We start from the raw sequence: 24,959 nt of genomic DNA, 5'->3' as shown, positions 1-24,959 counted from the left end.
GAGCCAAATATTTTAAATTCTTTAATTCCATGATGAAAACAAAGAGTAGAGACCAAACTTTAAAACAAGTTATAAATAGCTCTGGAGTTTAAAAGTATTGCCTACTGAAATTTAACATTCTCCTGACTCAGATTCTCAATCCCATATGTACAATGAGTTCACAGCCTTTCCATGAAGTCTATCCTTCTTTCTGTAAAAATGCTTATTTAGACTCCAAGAACCAGAGGGACATATCTGGTCCCATCACAGAGGGCAAGGATTTTTTAAAAACAAATTTCCTACATTTTGGAGAGACGTTTTAAGGTTTTTCCAGGGCAAAATAGTCATCTTCAGTCTCATGGAGGTTTAGCACACCAATTTTACCTTTGTTAAAATAAACAGCAACAAATAACCTACAGCTCATACCATTTATGAAGATTCTCAGTCATCCAGGTGGAATTGTCTGCAGGTTGAGTCATGGCAACTGGACTTCTTTTCTTTTTTGGTAGAGACGTTTCACTACTTGTCCAAGCAGCTTCTTCAGTCTGAAAAAAGTTGGTTGGGGGACCCAACTTTTTTCAGACTGAAGAAGCTGCTTGGACAAGTAGCGAAACGTCTCTACCAAAAAAGAAAAGAAGTCCAGTTGCCATGACTCAACCTCCATACAGCTCATACCATTGTAAATTAGTGTTTTTGCCCATTTCAGTGGTATGATCTCTGGAGGTTTTAGAAGCCACAAAGTGGGAACTGGAGAGGCCCACATAAAAATTGATTGCAGATCTATTAAAATGTATTTGGCAAATTGATTAACTCATCAATTCGTTACAAGTCCCACAAACTTCAGATGGTCCCACTGCTATTTATCCTCATCAGCCCTTTCTCTGCCCGGCCTTCCCAATTTATAATACCCTGATTATCTTCAGGAGGTCTCTTGACTCCCTTCTCCAATACACAGTACAATCTAATGCCACCTCCAAAGGAAAACAAAACTCCAAACAAAACTGTTCAATCTAAACCCCAGAAGCAAAGAGGTACCTGAACCCAAATGGGTAGTCAACATGTCCAGCCGCCACTATCCACCACAGACCACAATATCCTCCAGAAAGGCCTCAACTATAACATGGACAATGCCAATCAATTAGAATTCTGTGCAGCCTTAGAAGCAGCATTTAAAACCACAGGACGTACCATAGAGACCCAAGAAAACATAAGGCAGAAAATCATACCACGTATCAGAAGAACACAGAATTAGAACCAACTCTAAGCAGAGGACAGAGCAGCCCCCCAAAACTTAAAGAAGGACCAAACCATCATCTTCCTCCCAGCAGACAAAGGCTGAACCGTGGTTATCATGGATAGAACACAATGCATACAAAAAGCCAAAGAATTACTGGAGGACAAAGAAACTTACATCTGAGTAAACATCAACCTGATACAGAAACTAGACAACCTAATCAAGAGAACCCTTAATGACCTAACCAAGAAAGTACATATCACAAAAGAAGAACAGTGGTGGATGAAAAGCAGTGGACCCATCCTCCCACGTTTCTATGGACGCCCCAAAAGACACAAGGCTGATATACCTTTCTGTCCAATTGTATCATTACCAGGGACCCTAACATGCAACATAGCGAAGGAGCTCACAAAAAAGCTTGGACATCTCACAGAGGGGAGTGAATATTCTATCAACTCCCCACTAGAGTGCCTCCAGAAAATCAAAGACTTAAAAATAGATGAAGATAAAATTATGGTTTCATTCAATGCCACAGCAGTCTTTACACCCATAGACCTAGAACTAGCAAAGCAATCCGTGGCAGCAGTACCATACAACCCACCCGACCTAACCAAATTCACCAACAAATACACCAAGACTGAAATACCCAGAATCATGGACCTCATCAACCTTTGCCTCACTACTTATTTTCAGTTTGATGGACAAATATACCAACAAATCAGAGGAACATCCATGGGTTCACCACTCTCAGGACTCATACCAAAGATTGTAATGCAATGTCTAGATACTATAGCACTCCCATGCATACAACCAAAAGTATGATCCAGTATGTAGATGACACCTTCATCATAATAGAAAAGGAACAACTAGAGAAGATACATGAAACAATCAACAATATCTTCAAAGGAATAAAATTTACAAGGGAAGACAAAAACAACAACAACTACCCTTCCTGGATATCCACTTCAGCAGAGAAAATGACGGCAAATTGGAAACATAAGTCTATTGAAAAAACACCCACACTAACCAAGCGCTCCATTACCAAAATAACAGCTCAACCTCCCACAAGAGGAACTGTGTAAGAACATTATTCAGATGAGCACAAACACATTGCAAGCAACCCAGAACAGTAGAAAAAGAAAACAGACCACCTATATAACATCTTCCAACAAAATGGATATCCATACAACTTTATCAAAAATTGCTTGACCACTCAACCCACTACAGCACAACCAACACAAGCCATAAAAAGGATAAAACTGCCATACATTAGGAACATCTCAGAAACAACCAACAAACTATTACAACTACATGGCATCACTGTAGCACACAAACCAACTAAAGCCCTCCAAAACATCTTAAGTAAACCAAAAGACCCAGTAGCCCAAGAAGAAAAAGCAGGAGTCATCTACAACATACAATGTAAGGACAGTAATAGCCACTATGTAGGACAGACAGGCAGAAGGCTAGCAGAGCTCATCCATGAACACCAACTAGCAGTCAGAAGACACGATGAAAATTCCTTAATCTTACAACACATAGACAGACTCAACCATAGTTTCAACTGGGAAACTGTCAGCATCTTAGGCCAAGCTGAATCCAAAAATGCGAGGGAATTCCTGGAAGTTTGGTATATAGACGAGTCAGCCATCAACAAGCACATAAAGGTAAACAACATTTACACACCATTGAGGAGAGATAATAAAAAGCTAAAAAAGGAAACAAAAAGATCAGAACGCTTCCTCACCAACAATCAACACCCAGATAAACAGGAATCAACATCAGACAAACAATTAAGCAGTAAAAAACATCCTAATCAAAGAACTACTGTACCAAGGAGAAAAACAACTCCCCCACCAACATTGACAGGGCAAGCTACTGTATATAAATAGAGAGCAAGCCTCACTTCCTTCTAGCACTGAAGATGCTACCTAGTCGGGTAATGAAACATCTGCAAGAAAACAACCAAGCTCAGAGAACCCCAAGGACTCCACCTCCATTCCCCATTAACAGCATATTTGAGAGTTTTATGTAAATTTTATGCAAATGTAAGAGGCAAATTTATATAAATATGGGATTATGCAAATTAAGGCATCAACCTGAAGCTTGGCCTATAGTCCTTGCACCCACCCTGCCTATTTTGGGTGCAATTCTCAACCACTGAAATCAAGAACTTTCCTTATTAACTTCAGTACCTCTATTGACCCTTGGCATTAGGCTGATTATGTGGGATATAAGCAACAGCTACCTCTTTGTAGCAGAAGTACCGTATGCATTTTGATTTTTACTTTCTAAGATCACTTGATAGTGTTTCCTTATATAAAGGTTAAGATCTGAATCACAGACTTTCCTGAAGTATTAAAATGCAGATATGCACCTAAGGACCATCTTTCAGCAATGTGTACATTGGTTGTTTCTTGTTTCCTGAGAGTAATTTATGACACTAGTTTGAAACTTTGAAACTTTAAAGATATTACTACAGAACTATGGAGTAGGAGGCAGTCTTGGGGATTCCTGAAGCCACATTTGTCTTGTAATGCAAATAAAACACTCCTGCTGCCAATTTCTACCATACTAAAGCTATCACAAGTTATCTCAGTAAAAACAAATTTTTCCATCTGGGATAATGTATAGAACCACGTTAGACTAAGCTTACTGAAGAAGAAGCCTGCATCCATTTGAGGAATCTGAGAATCTAAACCTCCTGTAGGGGTACTAAAATTCTTATAGTGGCATTGTTGTTAAGTGTCCTCTCTTAGACTGAGGACAGTATATAACAACCTGATCAGTGATGCATGATTATCTTCCTGTATTATTACCAGATTAGAATGATAAAGCTAATTTAATTTGGGTCTTTCCTCTCCCACAAAGTATATCTACAGGTAGTCCTCATTTAGTGATTGCCTCGTTTAGTGACCATTCACAGTTACTATGGTGATGAAAAAGTAACTTTACAATGAATCCCCACATTTTTGACCTTTGCAGGTCTGTAATGCAAAGGAAAGCTGAAGTAAAATCATAAGCACAGTCATGGTTTCACTTAGCGACCACTTTGTTTAATAACCAAGTTGCTGGTCCCAATTGCGGTCACTAAACAAAGGGTACCTTTATTTTGTCAGCACTAGGCATCAACATGGTGGAGCTTCTGACCAGGAGCAAAAGTGAAACATTAATTCAATGACAACTGAATGAACATTTGGTAGGATTAGAAAGGTGAGGCTACGTGTGTCTGGAGGAATAATTGTGGAAACCTATTGGGACTATGACACAGCAATTGGACCAACTCAGACTATTTAGTTTGGGATTACTATCAAGCAGCTGAGGAAATGCCTCAACCAGGAAAATGTTGAATATTTCAAGTTTTGGATTCTATATGGCTTTTTAATTCCACTATAGGAGCCACATCATGTACCATTTTATGGCCTGGAAAGTCTGGGATAATGTTTGTAGCCATTTTTCTGAGTGAATGAAACTGCCAATTTCAGATAAATAAGTGAGGGAGTTGTATCCTAGCAGATAAAATGCCTCGTACAAGATATGTCTATATGCCTAGTACATACTGTGTATGTATGTATGTATGTATGTATGTATGTATATATGCTAAGAACTTTTATTTTTTATTTATTTGCAAAAGTGTCATTTACCTATTGGTTCTTTGGAGAGAATGTAATTTGTACATTTCAAATGCAAATGTCAGAAGGTTGACAAAGATGGTGGAGAGAGCATAAATTAAACAAGTAGGATAAAGAAATCTGGGGGAAGCACTGGTCTCTTGCATCACGGCCAGTGCAAGGCAAAGAAGGGGTGGTATTAGGGAAGTAGGAAGGAAGTCTGTTGACGTCATTAGTAGAGATGCAATTTGGTCTCATTAGGGACTATGCTTGGAAGCTGCTGCTGCCACCATTGCCAGCAATTTACTGTACAGCAGCTGCTAAATGCCAAAGCTCTTCAAAGAAATTTTGGTGGGAGACAGAGAATCTGGCATGTGTGAATGCAGCTGGAACCACTTCACCTCCCTCCAGGAGTATATCCAGCAAAAGGAGTTAGTTGGAAAATTGGAGATACAAATGAACAGTGGATTAGAGTTGACTTTAGAGCTTGCTCAGCATCTGAAAAAGTAGATTTGTTTGTTGGGAGAAGAAAGTGAAAGTGAAGAATTGAAGAAGGCAAACTAGCTGGAATGGGACAGCTGGTGGTAGATTGGACAGCAGTAAGTTGGGGAAATCCTGCTGTTGATGGTATGATTTTCCCTCAGATAAGAGATGAGTGTTTTCCCCCTGAAATAAGAATTCTGGGGAACTTACCCTTACTTGACTGGGGTGAGAGTCTGGGGTGGGTGGGAAAGGTTAAAAAGTTGTAGGAGATATGTTGACAAATGGTGGATAGTTGCTTGAACCATGACTTTGTCAAAGCAGCCATTGAAAGAAAATGTATATGAAGAGACAAATTAAGTTGTCTGTTGGAAGGGATGATAGATTGACAGGATGGAAGAGTGTAAAGAGGAGGGGATAGCTTAGCAGGGTAGAGGGATATGAGGTCACCCTTGAGGAAGGGAAATGGAAAATCTTAGGCCAAACCCTTTTTGTACCCCTCCTCCCCCCATCCTCTTTATGGGAGCTAGATAGCAGGGCTTTGGAGTATCTTGGGCTCTCTTTGACTCTATTAAACATCAGGTCTGCCTGTTGTAAATCTATCCTCATTCATTATTTGAACTTGGATGTGAGGCCAGGTCTGGCATGTATCACTGAAATCTGGGTAGATGAGGGGAGATGTTCCCCATTTGCAGAGATGCTCCTCTGTCTATCAAGGTTTGTATTAGTCATGACCCCAAGGTAGTGGAAGTACATAGTGATTATATTTGGGAGACTTTGCCATGACTAGAGGTACCATACCATACTATTGTGAGATTGGGCTTAAGGGACATGTTACGGGTGGTGCTGTTTTACTGACCTCCTTGTTGTGCAGCTTCATCCCTACCTGAGCTGCCCAACCTCATCACAGGGCTAGTGTTGGAGTTCTCTAGCCTTTGGTTTCTTCAACTAACCCTCCCTTGGAATGAGACAAAGAGCTCATGAGCTTACAGCCACCATGACAAACATGGCCCTGCCTGAGGTGATCATGGGCCTCACCTGCATAGGTGTCCATATATTAAATCTGTTTTAAACAACTGCAGTATAATCTGAGAGTGGGATACATTTCCATTATTCCCTTGTCATGGTTGGACCACTTGGTTTTCATGTAGTTTAACCAGCTCCACAAACCTCTGTAGGGAGAAAGGACTTACTTGATTGGTCTGCCTTTGGTTTCCAAAGAGCTCTTGGAGAATTTCACAAAGACATGGAAGGCAATTATATTGAGTGCCTGGTTGAACTCTGGAATAAAAGGTTGGCAGCAGTGCTTGACAGATTTGCTCCTGAGTAGCATCTCTCTGTTGCTGATCCACAGGAGCTCCAGGGATAAAAAGGTGCTCCAAAAGATGAAGTGACAGAAGAGATACCAAGCATGACATTGCTATAAGATGAAAAACAAATGAGACCAAACATGAGTAAGAGCTTAAGCTGGAGACCACGCAGTGGTGGTAAGAGCAGCAAAGTGAGCTTATTGCTCTGCTTGTATTGCATCTGTGGATAGCCACCCAGAAGCGAAGTTCAGAGTGACTGGGTGAATCAAGCTGGCCATTGTGATGAATTCACTAAACATCAGGTTAGCAGAAGTGTGACTATCCTGCTCTTGCTGGATCTCTTGATGGCCTTCATAACCAATCACCATAATATCCTCCTTAATATCTAGAGTGACAATTGTGAGTCAGTGGGCAGAGAGGGCACTAGTGAGTGATTCTCCTTCACTCTTCAGTTACTGGTAGTGGATAGGGAGAAGTGGAGACTTTGGTCACTCCATCATGGGGTACAGCAGGGCTCAGTCTTTCCCCCCCTACTGTTTAACATGAAGCTGTTGGGTGAGGTAATCTGCCAACAAGAAGTGTGGTACCATCAGTCAGCTTCTGGATGTAATTCAAAGTCCTGGCTATCACTTTTAAAGCCTTGCATGGTACAGGGCCTATAGATCTCCATGACTACCTTCTCTGACTAGTCTCTGCCCATTCAATAACATCTGGGAGAGTGGGTTTACTATGAATCTCAGCACTGAGGGGATACCATTGTTCAGAGATCACATGGTTGAGCTTTCTTGGTGATGGCCCTTCTTTTATAAAATAGCTTGGTATATAATTATATTTATTGTTTTTTGTTTTTAACCTGCTGATATTAATGCATAAAGTGCTCAGAGTCTCCAGAAATGTAGCAGCATATAAGTGGCATAAATAAATAAATAAATAAATAAATAAATAAATAAATAAATAATATAAATAAATGTTTCTTTACAACTACCAGATTAGTCACAGTAAATCTTACATTAAAATCATAAACTGGCCCTTGTCAAATGACTATATATATCAATTTAGATGGCTGTCCATCTCACTATTTAACCTATATGCAGAGTACATCATGAGAAATGCCAGGCTGGAAGAATCACAAGCCGGAATTAAGATTGCAGGGAGAATCATCAACAACCTCAGATATGCGGATGATACCACCCTAATGGCAGAAAGTGAAGAAGAACTAAAGAGCCTCTTGATGAGGGTGAAAGAGGAGAGTGAAAAAGCTGGCTTGAAACTCAACATTAAAAAAACTAAGATCATGGCATCTGGACCCATCAATTCCTGGCAAATAGAAGGGGTAGAAATGGAAGCAGTAACAGACTTCATTTATTTGGGCTCCAAGATCACCGCAGACGGAGACTGCAGCCATGAAATTAAAAGACGCTTGCTCCTTGGGAGGAAAGCTATGGCAAGCCTAGATAGCATATTAAAAAGTAGAGACGTCACCTTGCTGACAAAGATCCGCATGGTCAAAGCTATGGTTTTTCCAGTAGTAATGTATGGCTGTGAGAGCTGGACCATAAAGAAGGCTGAGCGCCGAAGAATTGATGCCTTTGAACTGTGGTGCTGGAGAAGACTCTTGAGAGTCCCCTGGACTGCTAGGAGGTCAAACCAGTCAATCTTAAAGGAAATCAACCCTGATTGTTCATTGGAAGGATCGATAATGAAGCTCAAGCTCAGATACTTTGGTCACCTAATGCGAAGAGAGATCTCTTTGGAGAAGACCCTGATGCTGGGAAAGATTGAAGGCAAAAGGAGAAGAGGACGGCAGAGGATGAGATGGTTAGATAGCATCACTGAACCAATGAGCATGAAACTGAGCAAACTCAGGGAGGCAGTGAAGGACAGGAAGGCCTGACGCAATATGGTTCATGGGGTCACAAAGAGTCGGACATGACTTAACGACTAAACAACAACCATCTCACTAATGTGACTCTGGGAGGCTAACAGGAATTAAAGTACAATCAAAATACAATGGTTGTGCTGGTTAATGACCACAATAAAGTTATTTATTATTAAAATGCATTGGATATTTAAAAAACACTGTTCCCAGCTGACTAACACAAAATGCCTTCCAAACACACCATTCACCAATATTATGGGCTTGATTATTCTCCTGGCCTCCATACCAGGTCTTCAAGGTTTTCCAAAAGGTGAGCAGAGTCAGGACAAGCTGAACGTCAGGTGGTACGGTTTTCCAGAGGACAGACACAGTTATGGAAAAGGCACACTTCCTGGGGCAATCCCTAGTAGATGGGACTGGGAGCATATCCCTCCTGCCCTACCTAATGGGATGGGTAGAAATGATGGGAATAAGGTGGTCCCTCAAATTTAGTACAGTATCATGTGGTCCTCCATGAAAATGTTGAAAATGTTCACCTCCAGTGAAATGAAGCTTACTAGCCCCAGCCTTTGAAGCAAAACTGTAAGGTTGGGGTTACTTATCCTTAGATTTCATGTTACTAGGGTATTCCTGGATTGATTCTGACACAAAGTGGACGTGCACAAGGAGCTGGTCATTTTTGCCACATTATAAGGCATCAGTGTTTCATTCTGTAGTCTGACACCATTTTATAGGTCTCAATCAAACTCAATATAAGACAGGCTGTGCAATTCAGGGACAAATGATTTTGAGGCAGTCATCCCCAGATCTGCCTTCCTTAAAGAACTGTGGTGTCTGATTGTCATGGGGAAAGATCCTCTGCCTGTTTCACATGTAGAGAGAAATTCTAGAAGTCAGAGAATATAGCTCAGATTCTGCTGCGCTTTGGCCATTTGGATGGTGTTCCATTCACAAATCAGAAGGTTTGGGAGTGGGGATGAAGAAAATTTTGAGAACCTTTAGTGGCTTTCAGTGCATCCTGAAAGAGTTTGTAGGGTAGCAAACTTTTTAACTGCAGTGCTACAATCCCAGGACCAGAAAATTGGATTAGTAGGGAAATGGTGTTAGGCAGCATCATAACATTTAAGAGCATTAATATACATTAGTAATATATGCCTACCTACATGCCCTTTTAAAAAATTTTTCCTGCTGTCTCTTTCTCGCCTCATCTAGCTTTTTCTCTACTTTTATAAGGACCCCAATGAAAACAACTCATATGTTGCTATTTGTATTAGTTCGGTTATCCATTTTAGGTTGGTACATGGTCAGAACAACAGTTCATCAGTGAAAAATCAGTGGGCTAGATATTACTTCAAGTATGATTCAGTATTCCCACTCACATTCTTCTCGCATGATTCCATCTCTGTCTAATTTTTATCCTGTTTCCTACCATACGAGCCTCAAGGCAGTTAAGAACAACAGTACCAATAAATATGATAAAATACAATAAAAGTACAAGGCCTTTCTCTTGCAAATTAATTTGGCCACCCCATTTATAGTAGGTGTATGTGGTTATATGTATGTTTGGTGTGTGTTCAAGAGACAGAGAGAGAGAGAGAGGGAGAGAGAGAGGGAGAGAGAGGGAGAGAGAGAAGAGGGAGAAAAGTAATCGGCTTGCATTTTTCTGTGAAATCACTTAATTTTCACATTCAATATGCAACTAAAACCTTAAAAAAAATGAGAGATTCTGATTTCCCCCTACTCCTCTCAAATCTATATAATCTATATAAAATAAAGAATATCCTTGAGTTTAATTCCTTGTTTTATAGCTTTAAACTATACAAAATATGATATGCATAGGTCTTTTTGAAATCAATGGGATTAGTTCGTTTTTGTTTCATTTTTTGAAAAGAAGAACATGCATTAAATGATGAAGACCCAAATCTACCTGTGTCACCCTTAATTCATTGGAACTCAGTGAACCTGTATATTGGGCTGTAGAAGCAGAGAACAACCAGGAAACTAAATGGCTGACGTTTTCTGTCATGACCTCAGTCAAGTATTAATGCTTTTGACCCTCTTAGAATTGGTAGTTTGAAGCATGCCAGATTTTGTGGGATAATGACCAATGACTCTAAATTAGAAAGTGATAGGACAGATAGTTGGACCTAGGAAAGGAAAATTAGAAGATCCAGGAATCTAGAAAAAGAGAAAACTGAAAATGTTTTCAGTTAGCAGGTCAGAAGAAATAATAACCCTGGGATAGGAAGGAAGAAACTGGACCATTGGAAGATGTGGACCTAGAAGGCTGATGGACATGTGGCAGACAAGGGCAAGGAAGAGAAGGTTTTGAAGGAATGAGGGAAAGGCCTGAAAGGGGTATTCATGGAACTGAGAGGAGTATGGAAAGAAGTTCACATTAAAAAGCCTGAAAGATGTGAACTCTTCCTTCTGATGCACGTGTGTAAAAAAAAGGCGGCTGTAAAAGTTTATGGAAAAGTAACCCTTTCCCTCTCCCTTTCAGATTTTTTGTTAGAAGTAGAGCTTGTAGAAGGTGCAAGTTCCTCCCTCTCAGGTAGATCCACAATCCTTCTAGAAGCAACTGTGCTTTCTTTGCCTGCTTGCCAGCTAGCCGATGAAAAGATCTCTTTCAGAAGCAAGATGAGGTGAAGTGGGAGCTCCTGCTGGAGCTGGCATGGGCATGTATGTTGAGTTTCATTGAAAGAAGACAGAAGGAAGACCCAAGGGTGAGGAAGAGGTTGATGGGGGACAGGAAAGTTGATAGGAGTAGCTGAAGGGTTGAAGGAAAGAAGACAGACAGAGGCAGCAGAGGGGAGGGAGAAACAGTCTTGCAGCAAACAAAGGTGAAGGAGCTAGCGTCTGGAAAAGAGTGAAGCAGAATAGTGGCCAAGAGCTCTTAGGAAAAAAAATTGTGGGAAAAAGGGACTGAAAGTGAAAGTTAATAGAGTGGCTGAAGTGATCTCTTAAAGAGGCAGTCAGGAAATTTAAAAGAGGCTATGCATCAGCTTGATTCATAAGCTGCATCTATTTCCAAACTGAAAGCTTAGCTGAAGGCATGGGAGTCAGAAATAGTTAAGTTTAGGATTTTGTCAATAAAACTAAAGTTCAGTGATGTCCCCAAGGAGGCAGAATGAGAGGAACAGCATAGCAGCATCGTGATGCAAGACCCACCTCTTTCATACATGTATTGTGATGTTGCACACATGTACAGAAGGAGAGGAGCTGGTGGTGTGATACCACAATGCTGCTTTTGTTATTCTGATGAAAGCAACAAGCTCCTGTGCTACTAAAACTATACAGGTATAATGGTTAAGCAATAACCCCCTGTGAGAATGAAGCACATTCCTGCTTGCTGTCTTGCTCCTGTCCTGTGACAAGGAATAGAAAAGATTGGAGACAGAATGGACAGAAATGGAAGATATATGTAAGTGGTTTGAGGAATTCAGCCTTTGAAAGCTTTGGGTACAAACCAAACGGATCCACATCACCCAGTTTGTTTGGACTACAATATTCCAACCTGCAGGCCTTTGCATTTCGAACAGATATTTGCTAAAAATCCTCAGAGATGCAAATCTTGAGGGAAAATATTTACAGAAATGTATTTTGCAGAAGTATGTTCAAAAGGCATATTTCAGTGCAAATCTTACACAGATTTTTTTTTTGTTAATTGCAGGTTATTGCAAATAAGGGATAAAATAGACTTGTGAATGTACTCATCTGAAAGTCATACAGAGTGGAAACCGTTTGTTTTTGTATCACTAGTAAGAACACAACCTTTTTCTGTAGACCTCTTTGGTTTTAGCATGCTTCTACCCCACTTTTTCACACTTTACGCCCCCCTTTCTCAACCTTCTCTCCATCTTTTCAGTATATCAGTCCTGTAACACACTAGAGATGGCTTTGAAAAGTATCCAGCTGATGAATTGTCTATCTTTTGATCATGTGACATCTTTATTAGTTCTCAATAAGTGTCTGATTCCAGTTCAAAACGTGGGTACTAGCTTAGGAAGCTTTATATACATTTCATATGAACCTATGTATATGTTATGGTCTCCTTTGCTTCATGCTTCACCCACCTAAATGATGTGAGGTGGGGAGGGATTCTTTTTTAATAGGAACTCAACTGTGTATGTGCCAGCTTTCTGCACCTATCAACCTATTGATCACTAAGATCAATAGATGGAGAGGTAGCTTATCTTGCCTAGAAGACTTACTTTGCCTGTTGCTGTTGCATGCTTCCTGTTGATTGGATTGATGCTCTCAGGCCTTTAATCATGTCCTTCCCCTCTCAGTTCAGTTCCCTTTTCTGTTCTGCCTCTGCCCTGTGCAGTTCAGTTACATACTTAACTCCCTCATAATGGAGTGTAGATTTGTCTTAAATATTTCAGATTTTCTTGTCACCATGTTATTTTCCCAATAAAGGTTGTCTTTTTTTTTTTTTTTTGCACAAGCACCAGCCTCCAAAATACTTGCTTTTAAAAGTAATAATCCTAAATTTAGTGTTTCTCTTTCCAAACGTTCTTTCGCCTGAATAAATTTATTTGCTATCCAACACTTTTCGGTATTGGAAATACTTCAGAGTTTGTTTAGAAACACCTTGCTAGAGAAATCTAATTGATGTCTTTCTATCTTATATGGAAAAATAGTTCTGTTTGGGACACCAAACTTAGCTGAATGATTTTGTGGCTCCCGTATTCTTACTTAATGGGTGGTGGTGGTTGGTTTTTTTCTGTAGCTAATTTTATGGATTCTTTTCTTCTAGAATTGATTTTATTATGATCTACATGTTTCTCTGTTGTGTTTCTGCTTATGTGTGTGATGTACCCTTTTCAGCTCAGGGGGTATGAAACATTTTAATTCCAAGCATTTTTCCTTAAGCGGTGTATGGATCCAGCATTCTCATTTTGAGAACCCTCTAGGCACAGGCAAAAGGAGCATTTTTAATCAAAAACCTAGATGAAACTAAGCAGCAGCTACATCATTAATTGTGTAGCCTAAACCGTAATTATAGGGTCGAGAAGAACATTTCATGATTGAGATAATTAGCCGGAAATGTTTGTATTTAATTAATGGAATTTACTGCAATTTCTTTTATTTTGTTTTGACTTCTTAGTGATCATCTTTTCACATTTCTAATAGGTAGAAAAGAACCCTGAGTTGAACAAACCTCTGCACAAGTGTTTAAAAAAATGCTTCTGTTTGTCTCTGCTTTTCAATAGGAACCCAAAACATAGTTAATCTGATCAACAGGGATCAATAGAAAAAGTGAGTGAAGATTCTCATTTCTTTGAAGCCAGTAAAAGCAGGGAGCTAATCCTCCTAAACAATGAGGTCCTTTAAAGCAGAGTCTTGAACACTGAAAGGCATTGTGAAGTAGGATTTGCAATGTTTGGGTTTTAATTTAAACTGTACAAGCAGGTGTAGTAATGGGAGGTGAATCACTCATTACATTTTTGTTACTTAACTTAACAACAAAAATAAACAGTTCTTTCTGGTTTTGTTAAAGAAAACCTACTTTTATTTTTTTCAACTGAGTACAGTTATCACTGATTATTAATTTATTCCCCCCTTTCCTCTTATTCATTCATTCATTCATTCATTCATTCATTCATTCATTCATTCATTCATACAAAGACACAATACAGCCAAAGTGAAATCTGTTTACATCTCACTGATTTCAGTAGGAGAGTTACACTATAAACTATAACTTGACAAATGCTTATCTGGGAGTAAGTCCCGCTGAACTCAATGGGACTTACTTCTAGGGAGACAGGAATAAGCCCATGATGCTCCTCTGCTTGAATCTCTTACATTAGTCAAGGAGACTGCAAAAGGCCACTGAAGTAATTCAGGATGATTAAAAATAAATGTCAAATATTAAATCAGTAATAAAGGATCTTTCTAAAAATCCTTTCAATTAAAATCTAGAAGAATGATCACACCAGCCAGGCTAATTAAGTCTAAATGGCTTGTAGCTCAAACTGTTTCGTACATATTTATAGAATCTTTGAACTAAAAGGGGTGGGAGTAGACACGGACATACATCCCATTGGAGGGCATTTCAGAAAATGCTTAGTACAGGAGGAAAAGGTCCTGAACCTTGCAGTGTGATATGCATCAATCAGAGTGAAATTGGCATAGACAGTTTAAAGCCAAGTCCTCCATGTATTCAACCCAGAGTTCTCACTCAGGGCACATATGACCAGGCTCAAATTATCCTATTTCAGACACATTATGCAAAGATCTAGCTCTCTGGAAAGGGCTTTAATGCTGGGAAAGGTGGAAAGAAAGAGAAGAGGATGATCAGCAGCAAAGTGGATGGACTGTTACAGTGGTGATGGTGCACCATTGGAAGACCTGAAAGACCAGGTTAGGGACAGATTGTCATAGAGAAAATCTATCTATGTGGTCACTAGGGGTCAAAAAGGCTTGATGGCACATAATCAATCAATCAATCAATCAATCAATCAATCCTGCGTGTATATTCAGAACAAAGTCCCAAGGAATTCAGGGGGGATTATTTTCTTATACATTTGTAAAGAACTACAGTTTTATGTATACATTTGTCTGCTTTTTTCATGGATTTCTATGTTGCCCTTTACTATAAATATTTCCAGAATACTTAACACAATGATTCAAGAAAACAAGAAACAATAAATATACTGCACCAATATAGTTGGTAATAATGGGTGAGCTGCAGCATTATAACTTATTCCCAGACATGCAAAGCCTGGAAGAATAAAGTTATTTATTCTTCTTATTCACCCCACCCCCACCCCAATAGCAGGGATGCTAGAGTCTCCCTGGACAAAGAATGCTACAGACATCATTACAGAATGGAGAAAGCTCCATGCACACATACCCACAAACCTTCTTGACAGCTTTCTTTCCTCAAGGAGGCATCTGAGGATCAGAAAAACACATAGTCAAGTTGTGGTAGCAAGCATTCCTTTAGGCAATTGGATCCCAAACAGTATGGCTCTGTCACTCTGAATGGATAAGCACCCGTGGACTCCTTTGTCAGCAGTCAGGAAAACCAGCTTATTATGGTAGTATAATCTAGAGGTTACAAGACAATCTCTATTCTGGTAGGGCTTAATGACCTACCAACCTGAGATGAAGAAAGGTACTCTATGCCACAGATGCCACTTTGGCTGTCAGTTATGGTGTTGGATCCATATCCTTCCCAGACTGCAATCTTATCATTTAAGGGGAGCTGACTATCATTTCCCTGAAGAAAGGAACAACTTGCTGCTAACAGCCCCTCCATGTTGTCAGGATCAACTTTCAATTGATTGCTGCACATCCTGTCTAATAGTGCCCCAGCCACCAATCCAGTACATCTATTCTCCCATCTGACTCTGAATATAAGACATCCTTCTATCAAAAAACAAAGAAACCTCATTCAACAAATTCCCAACTAACCTCTGATGATCCTCCCACTTAAAAAAGAAACTGAGAAAGAAATCTGTCTTCCTTTCAAATAAATATAACAACCAACACATAATTAAGTCTGCTAGACAAGACACAGCCCACTGGAAGAGAACATGTCCCATGAGTGATCCAGACATCTACAAGGCTAGGAAATGGGTAGCAATATGTCTGCATTGGTCCACTATGATATACTGTTTGATGACATCTGAAAAATATGGCATCCAAGAAGGCCTGCTAAGATAAGAAAAGAAATGCATCCTACAAGAGAGCTTTGGGTTGATATGCATTCTCAAGATGCTTTAATCTGAAAGAGAGTAGGACAATTAACATTTACTGCGATTAACATTTAAATTGAATGTGCACATATTACCCACCAGCAACATCTTTGATAGTTTTTAATCAGTCCACTGCTTTTTACAAAAATATATATGTGGGTTCTAGGGAGATTTTATTTGTGATTTTCATTTTGATTGTATCAAAATGTGAGCTGAAGAACTGGCTCTGTCTCAGGATTCAGGGTATAGGGCTCTTCCTCATAGCTAAGTTAAAATGTTTTCCACCAGGAATTGAGCCAGCAGACAGATGTTCCAGCATATGATTTGTTGCCCCTGCTGATGGTTCTGATCCCGCCACAGGTGTGTGGCAGGCAAATGGTGCTGTTTGAATGCATGACATATAAGGAATATCAAGGGCATGGGGGATTCCCCTGTTTTTGTTTCCCTCCTATCAAATGTCACAATTCAGTAGGAAAACATCTATCAATCACTATCCTTAATGTGGGCTAGGGTAGGGGAAGGAGGTGAGTTTGACACATCCATGGGCTTAGGAAGGAGGCTAGTTTTGGAAGTTGGCTAGACTGGTCATAAACTTGCTCTGGTTTTGTGCTAAATACCAGTTGATAACCATGTTCTTCTTCAACTCAGGTTTAGTGCTATTCTAGAAGAGTGTTAAGCCCACATTCAAAAGCAGCTTGAACAACAGTAGCTGACTAGTGCAAGGGGAGTTGTCTCTTTCTTTTCCACTTGACATGCAGCTCTTCCCCTGTGGTCACTGCTGGTCACTGCTGGTCAGCTGCTGTTCAGAGTTCAGTCATAGACCTGGTGGGCATAGGATTAAAATCTGGTTTGAAAGAATTGCATTCTTTTCTACTGCTCAATGGCTTTGGCACAGTGCCCAGAGATCAGAGAGGAGGGGATGTGCCCACTCTGACCTAAACAGCCAATAGTTGCTAAGCTGATCCCAATACTTAGGGGTCACCTGCATGGTCCATGACAAAATGGCCAACAGGAGGGTCAGTATCCATAGCAATCACCTTACCTTAATCATAACCCAGCAAAAACTGTGAGAGATGAGGAGGAAAATACTGCTTTAACATGGATACATGTAAGGATGACATTAGGCTGCCTCAGGTATGGGCTGGACATCAGATGAAAGCCATGTCATGAGGACAAAGCACAAAAAGAGAAGCTGATGGGGCATGATGATGTTGCAGTGAAATGCAAGCAAGGAAAGGCTCATAGGAAGAACTCTGCTGGGTCAAGCCAAGATGCATCTTACCCAATACTCTGTTCCTACAGTGACCAGAGGCCAGGGAAAAGCTCAGCAGGTAGACACAAGCCACCTTCCTGCTCATATTTCCTGGAACTGGTCTTGGGAACCATCCTACTTTTGTTGGTGGAGTTAATAATAATATCTAGTCATTGATGGACATATTCGTTATGTATGTATTTAATCCCTATTTAAGTCTGTGTGAGTCAGTGATCACTGTGGCAATATAGCATTTAGCAGTAGAAAAGGAGCCACAAATTTGGCTCAATATGGATACTCAATCTAGAAGAATGACTGTTATTATAATGTTACCTGCTTTGATAACAGAAAGATCAAAGGATTTTTATTCACTGTGCTGAAAAGTGTAGAAAAAGAATTCTACTGGAGATTTACAAATTACAAAATGCTGTTTCACTGGAAGATGCCCTACTCTATGTTCTCCGGCCTTTTAAAGATAGGTGGGTAAGGACTGACATCTTCTTAACTTTGGCTTGTTTCTACTGGCATTTTTCTGAAGAGACCCATGGCTTATTCAACCATTTTCCAGTCTTAACTTTTTTATTATTATTATTAATTAGAAAGCTTCTCAGATGTTCTTTGGTTGAAATTTACTACTAGTAACTGCTATTATTATTTAGAAGTATGAGAATATATGTATATGTGCTTTTTAGAAGTCTGAATCTTCTGTCCTCCTTAATGGGATCTCTGTGCCATTGTGTTTGTTTTTGCTGTTTTATTTGTTTTCCCTTGAACATATTTGATTTTAAAGTCATACTCCTCCAGCTACATCCTTCTTGTTCCCACGGGTAGTGATGTAGCTTCTCAAGGACCTACACAGTAGCATATTTTTCTGACACAGATTAACTCCAGAGCTTCTAGCTCAGTAACACCAGTAGATGAAGACTTGATTGGCACCCACTTACTTTAACTCTGCCCCAATTTTATTATATGTTTTCTTATATGTGTTTTTAAGATGCCATGGAGTTTTTATCATAATTGATAAAGTGAAAATTCATCAGTACACCCCAATGTATGTTCTACCCCTCCATACGATAGAATATATATTTAAAATAAATATGCATTCCTGATTTTTTTAAATTACTGCACAGTTTGAAAAGTAAATACTACTGAATCTTTGAAAGCTAAATCACTTTTCACTAAACTAAACCCAGTTCACCACATGTGAGTTTAATCTGCCTTGTGTCTGACAATTTACCTGTTTTTACAAGTAAACCTGAAGTTCACTCAGTCCTAGTGAGCTGTGTTTTGCTTGGCATGTTGCAATTTGTACAGGCTGATTTCTACAATGAAACCCCAGCAACACATATGGTAGATATGATCTAAACAGAGTTAAACACTTTTAAGTCCTATTTATTTTAACAGGAAATTAAGCATACACTTAGCTCTCTCTCTGTCTGAAATTAATAGGACTTAAAGTGTTTAGTATTGGCTAAAATGTGTCAAATAATAATATAATATAATATAATATAATATAATATAATATAATATAATATAATATAATATAATATAATATAATATAATATAATATAACAATAATGAATATAATAAAGTGTGTGTATCTATATTTAGGGGACGCGGTGGCGCAGCGACTTAATGACGCTGAAAGTTGTCGGCCAGAAATGGTCGACGCTTCGGCGGTTCGAGTCCAGCCTTCGCGCTAAACAGGGTGAGCTCCTGTTTCCTCCCCAGCTCCTATCAACCCAAGAGGTCGAAAACTCACGTGAGTAGATAAATGGGTACTCTCACTCCGGTGGGAGGAAAAATGCTGGTGGTGCTTGCACGGGAGTCAGGAGCAGCTGCCGGTAAGCGCGAAAAACCGTGCGTGCCCGAAAAGGGCGCGAAGCAACTGAAACCCCGCCTCCTGCGCTCGCCAGCTGGGCTCTGCTCTAGGAAGGAACCACTTCCGAAACAATTGCCTTGAAAACTGCAAAGGACTCGTCCAAAAAAAGCAGTCACTGCAGGGTCAGTAAATGACTGAGCGCAGACAAAAAATAAATAAAAAAAAATCTATATTTATGTATCATCTATCTATATCTATATCTATATATCTCAGAATGAAAATGAATTTTGAATAAGTCTAAATTCTTACAGGGAAATCTATATCAGTTATAGCCTTTATAGTCTGACAAAAATAGAAAATAAGTTTAATTATAAAAATAAGCCTGTGAGAAGAAAATTTATACTAGTAAGATAAAATCAATGATAGCCAAAAGCCTCTGTACGTGGTGATTTTGAGACAGTGCTAGGTTATAGATCTTGGGATCTTGCAAAGAATTAAATAAACATATTGACCACTCAATGGTAGGAGTGTATAGACAAGCACTCAATACTCACAAATTACTAAATAGTTGTTGGACACAGTAAATTGTATTGATTTCTGAAGTGTACTAATGGCCAGTTTACTTGTTTGACCGAAGAAATAGCTGAGAAGCAAAAAAGACTATTTATACCATCTGGCAAAGTAATGTAAAATCAAGTATCTTTCAATGCAAGATCCCAGCCAATTATTACTTCATTACACATAAGAGTTCCAAGTTCATGGTGCCAAAAGCTCTATAATTGGAATTCTCTCAGCTGTGATTCTGTACAAGAGAAAACAATAAGGATGCAACTAAATATGGGGCCCACAAGAGCAACTCCCAAGTCTAATTCCCCTTCACTCCCTGAATGAACTGGGAGCCCTTGGAACTTGTGTTGCCATCACTATGATTGATGGTTTTTCACCCCATACCCCCACCTTCTTAGATGTCAGCTAGTGGAACAGAACTGCTGAAGCTGGGGAACCTGTGAGCAGACATGGTCTTTGGTGACAACCCTAAGAAGCCCTAAGAAGTAGGATTGCCAATGATGCCATTCACATGCCATATAGAGGATGAACAGCTCTGGCTGTTACTAAGAAAATCAAGCTCTTGATAAAAATTCCAAGGACTTTAAATCACAAAGGACCACAAGGAAAATGAATAGCTGAATGTTTTCTGCATCTGTTTTCAATTCAGTTAACCACAGACAATGGCACTCATAAAAATCATTTGACATTCTACACTAATGTTTATTTGTTGATCTCAGATCACAAATCATTCTGGATTTTTCAACTTTTAATTGCCTCCATGGCTTGCTTTGAACTCAATTAATCCAGTACCATTTTTAATGAAACTGAAGTAAATCAAGATTGATGCCCTTATAGGTGATGAAGGAATTACACCAGTGCAAACCTGGCATGCAAAACTAATGAGACTCTGAAATGTAGTAACAGATATGATTTTCTGCACAGTTCTGAAGGGCTGTGAAAATAATAAACTGTAAGAAGACAACAGTAGTTCCCAGCCTTTTCACACAAACTCCAGGAGAGCTGTATTTTAGTTTTTCATCTTGCCAAGTGTTATAAGCCTCAGAGAAGTCATCTCAAACAGACAGCTTAACCAAAGTGGGCATTGCTATGTAGCCTAGGGCTCATTTGCAGCGATCCCCGCATGTCCCAATTAGAAGAAATCAAATTGCCTCAGAGAAAATGGAAGAATAAATATGACCTCCCTTGTCTTGCCTTAATGCATCTTAATATGAAGCCATTCAGTATTGCAGGAAATCAATGCAGAGTTCCTTCATAACACTTGTAAAATTAAACTGTTATACAGAAATGTGACTCCGTTACTACCACCAATAGTTAAAATTCATCTGGCCCATGAAGGTTTAGCTGAAGGCTGGTTCATACATGAATATCCTTCCCTTGATTTCCTTACATTAGATTGCTGTACATTTGATGGTCAGTTTCACTAAACAGCATATTGTGCTTTTTCAGTGAAAATGAAAGTTTGGCTTGTGGAATCACATCATGTCATCAGGCAAAAATTATCCACTGAGAAAAAATAAGTGAGCTGCAACTGGGACACAGCTGAGAAAAGGCAAAAACCTGCTTTTTACTGTAGATACCAAAGACTAAGCTAAATGGGCTATTAAACACATTGTTTGCATTTACTTGTGTACTTTACAATACAGTAAATATGTACAAATGGCAGCTTCTGGGAAGAGCAGAAGAAGGAAGCTATCAACTGTTGTAATTACAGCAAGATGATTTCATCAGGACTTCAATAACAAGCAGGAAAAGGTTAAACTCCCTCTCTTACTATGATTTTGATAAATATCAGCATCCAGCCTGTCCTAGATCACAGAAGCATGGGACAGATACACATCGCACCTCAGTAATATTCCACAAGACATGGCTTTACCTCTTATCGATGAATAACTGCCATTACATTCTATTGGGTGAAACTGAAGTGGAAGTAGTACTATGGAGAAAGGCATACCTGCCCTTCAACTCAAGGTGACCAAGCCATTGTCAACAAGGACACCATGGGTAAGTAAAATTTCTTTCCTCTTTGCTAAAGGTTAGAACCAAGTGTATAGGAAAAGGGATAACATGTTTCATTCCTCATACCAGAATCTGGATTCAAGTGGAAACAGACAGTATACCTGAATGTTTTCATACACATCAGGATTATGGGCATTCTCAGAAGAAAAGTGGGAATTGTGGGAAGATTACCCATGCAGCTTAAGACTTTGTACTGTCTTTTCCTTCTGAAGATTTCTTCTGGGCACGCTAAAAATACTTGATGGATTCTCAAGTTCTTATTGTCTCTATTGTAGAGGTAGGAACAAACCAGGAGTTCTCACCATGGAGTTATCAAAAGCTAGTGCTGGACAATCCTGTTCCCATCATTTTTCATCTTCTTAATGCATGTGCTTGTAGGGAAGCAGCATCTCATTTGCCCAGGTACATCTATTAAGGCAAAAATCCAGTCCTGCTCTAAAATGCTACCTTTCTAACACTTGCTCTCTTCTTCAATATTCTTTCTTTCTCACTCACTAAGTTGCTTTTTTTTTTTTTTTTGGTGACAGAAAGGCAATAACAGACAACTGTCTTTCTGTAAAATAGAATGAGGTTATTTGGTACAAATGGAGGGAATCTCTCTTTTTTTTTTTCCATTTCAGATCAAAGTGGAAATCTTTTGAAGTTTAGTTATTTGATAAAAAGGGCTTTATAACAAGCAGATAGAGAAGTTAGTAGGACATAGAGATACATTATTAAACTGCAAACCATTATTAATACAGCAATTCTAACTTGAAAGAAATATGTGAAATGACACCGGAAATTAATTAGATTATTTCATCATTCTTTTACATTAAAAACTTTGATACAGTTGCATAGATATATAGGTACATTGATAAAAAGACACAAAGACAAACAGAATTTTAATGAGCGGAGAGCTTTTATCTACTATCACTTTGCGACTTAATTTTTTCTGTTTATACTGCCTATTGATTCCAGTTGAAACCTGCTGTTTTAATGTTGTTATTGATATTCTCTCTGGGTTTTCTTCTAATTCTGGCATTGATATTACCTTGATCGGATTTAGTTTATTGGAATTGCCTGTAGGTTTCAGTCTCCGGAGTTTTCCCCTGCTTATAGACATGGAAAGATAAAACCTTTCTTTTTATCTGAAAATCCTTGAGAGACTCTGAAAGATATAGCCATTTTCTGAGAACATTAAAAAAAAAAAAAAAACAAGAGACAACAATCAAAAGGAATATACTTTTCACCAAGTCTATTTAAAACATCTTTTTTATACCTTGCATATTCTTTTACACACACACACACACAGAGTGTTCTAATCTATTTAGGAAACCAAGGAACTGTGTGCAAAGGAATTGTCTTGCCATAAAGTCATATGAACTCCATGTTGCAGGCCTTATTGTCAACGGAAGCTTGAATTCCTCATTAACTGGGGATAGATATCACCCATTACTAATTGTCTTAAATTGTTGAATCATTCTTTTGTTTTAAGTAGCCTAAAAAAAAAAAAAAAGGCCAATCCTAAAAATCAGTTTAATAATACATTTGCTGTTAGAAGGGAGAAGAAATAATCAAGCAGGGAGATTAGCATACTCTGGTCTGCAGTAACTGTAACTCATCAGCCAAATGCAGCTACTCATTAGGTGAGTATAATAGCCCATTAAAGGAAAAACTGGGTGGATGGCATGGTATCAGTCAGCCACAGAATGGCTGGTGGTTATGCTTAGTGGATGCTAGTTTGGGCAAAGTGGGTTGAAACACACACACACACACACACACACACCACTCTTAAAGCACTACATATTGCTGCACTTGGGAGTTATCTTTTAACAGTGGTCAACTACTATGTTTTCCCAAGTAAAATAACAGTCTCAAAAGCACAAACAGGTGCTGTCATGGACAGAGGCTGTGACCTAGCTATCAGGTAGCTGGGAATGCCTGGACCCATGCCTTGTGTTGTTATTCTGAAAGAAAAGGATGTGCAGCTTCAGTATCATTCAATGGGCAAGCAGTCTGATGTTCCTGGATTGATGAGTCCTGGTATTAAAAACCAAGAGCCTGTCCTGCCTTTCCTGTTTAACAGAACAATTCCTCCTGGCTGCTATATTCATGATCCATCTTTTCACACCAGCAGAGCCAGTCCTTACTGACAGCTGCTCATGTCTCAAGGCTCATTTCCAGTGATGAGCCTATAACAGCAGCCCATATCAAACCTACTCTCAATGAAAATCCAGTTTTATGCTCCATGGAGAAACATGGCAATGTGAGGACCCAGGCCTAAATACAGTTCATTATGTGCATCTTTCCTTAAAGGATAGTTGATAATAAAAGTGAAATTTGAATGATTTGCCATCACCTTGCCATAACAATTGCCTTGATGCTCTGTTAGATGACATATTCGCACTTCTTCTGAAACAATGTCCTGAAGAGGTGCTTCTCTACAGTTCTACTGTTTTACTCATGGCGTCTGTCTCCAGTGCTTGAGTATCATGAGAGATGTAAGGAATTTGAAATTGGAGCTATTAACTTGGGTTGGATACTGTTTTAAACAAAATGATTAAAGAACAGTACTATGCACTCAGAACACTGAAAATGTGAAGAAAATTGTGCACTATTTTACAGCACCAATAAATTTTACTCGTTTCCGTCCATACATTTGGCTTCAGATTACATGCTGAAATAAAATCATATGCATAGCTTACTTGACAATACATTTAATGTAGCAAAACAAATGCATATTGTTTCTTACACTGAATAAAACAATGACTTTTCTTTTTATGTATACTAAGCTATACTTCATACTGGCTGTTTTTCTGAATGTCAAATCTGTCGGCCAAGTACACATTGGCTCCTTAACCTGTTCCCTGGAGAAACTGTTCAAGAACTGCTTATCCATGTGGAAAGATTACTCCAGTATCAGTGAGACTTATCTGCTCTGTAAGTGCCAGTTCAGTTGTAAAGCTTCTCGGGGGGCATTTTGTAAGGAGCACCGACTCAGCATCAATGAGTTGCAGGAAAATGGTATATAAAAACAATTTCTGCCTGTCTGTTAGGCCCAGTGAAAATCAAAGTATTGAATGCATTATAATTTTAGGTAGGTTTTTTTTTTTTAAAT

This window comes from Python bivittatus, unplaced genomic scaffold, assembly GCF_059951505.1.
Source record: "Python bivittatus isolate LINGU-HERP-01145 unplaced genomic scaffold, Pbiv_v1 ctg000960_np1212, whole genome shotgun sequence".
NCBI classification, from domain to species: Eukaryota; Metazoa; Chordata; class Lepidosauria; order Squamata; family Pythonidae; genus Python; species Python bivittatus.
The sequence above is the reverse complement of the archived record's forward strand: the minus strand, read 5'-3'. Positions refer to the sequence as shown.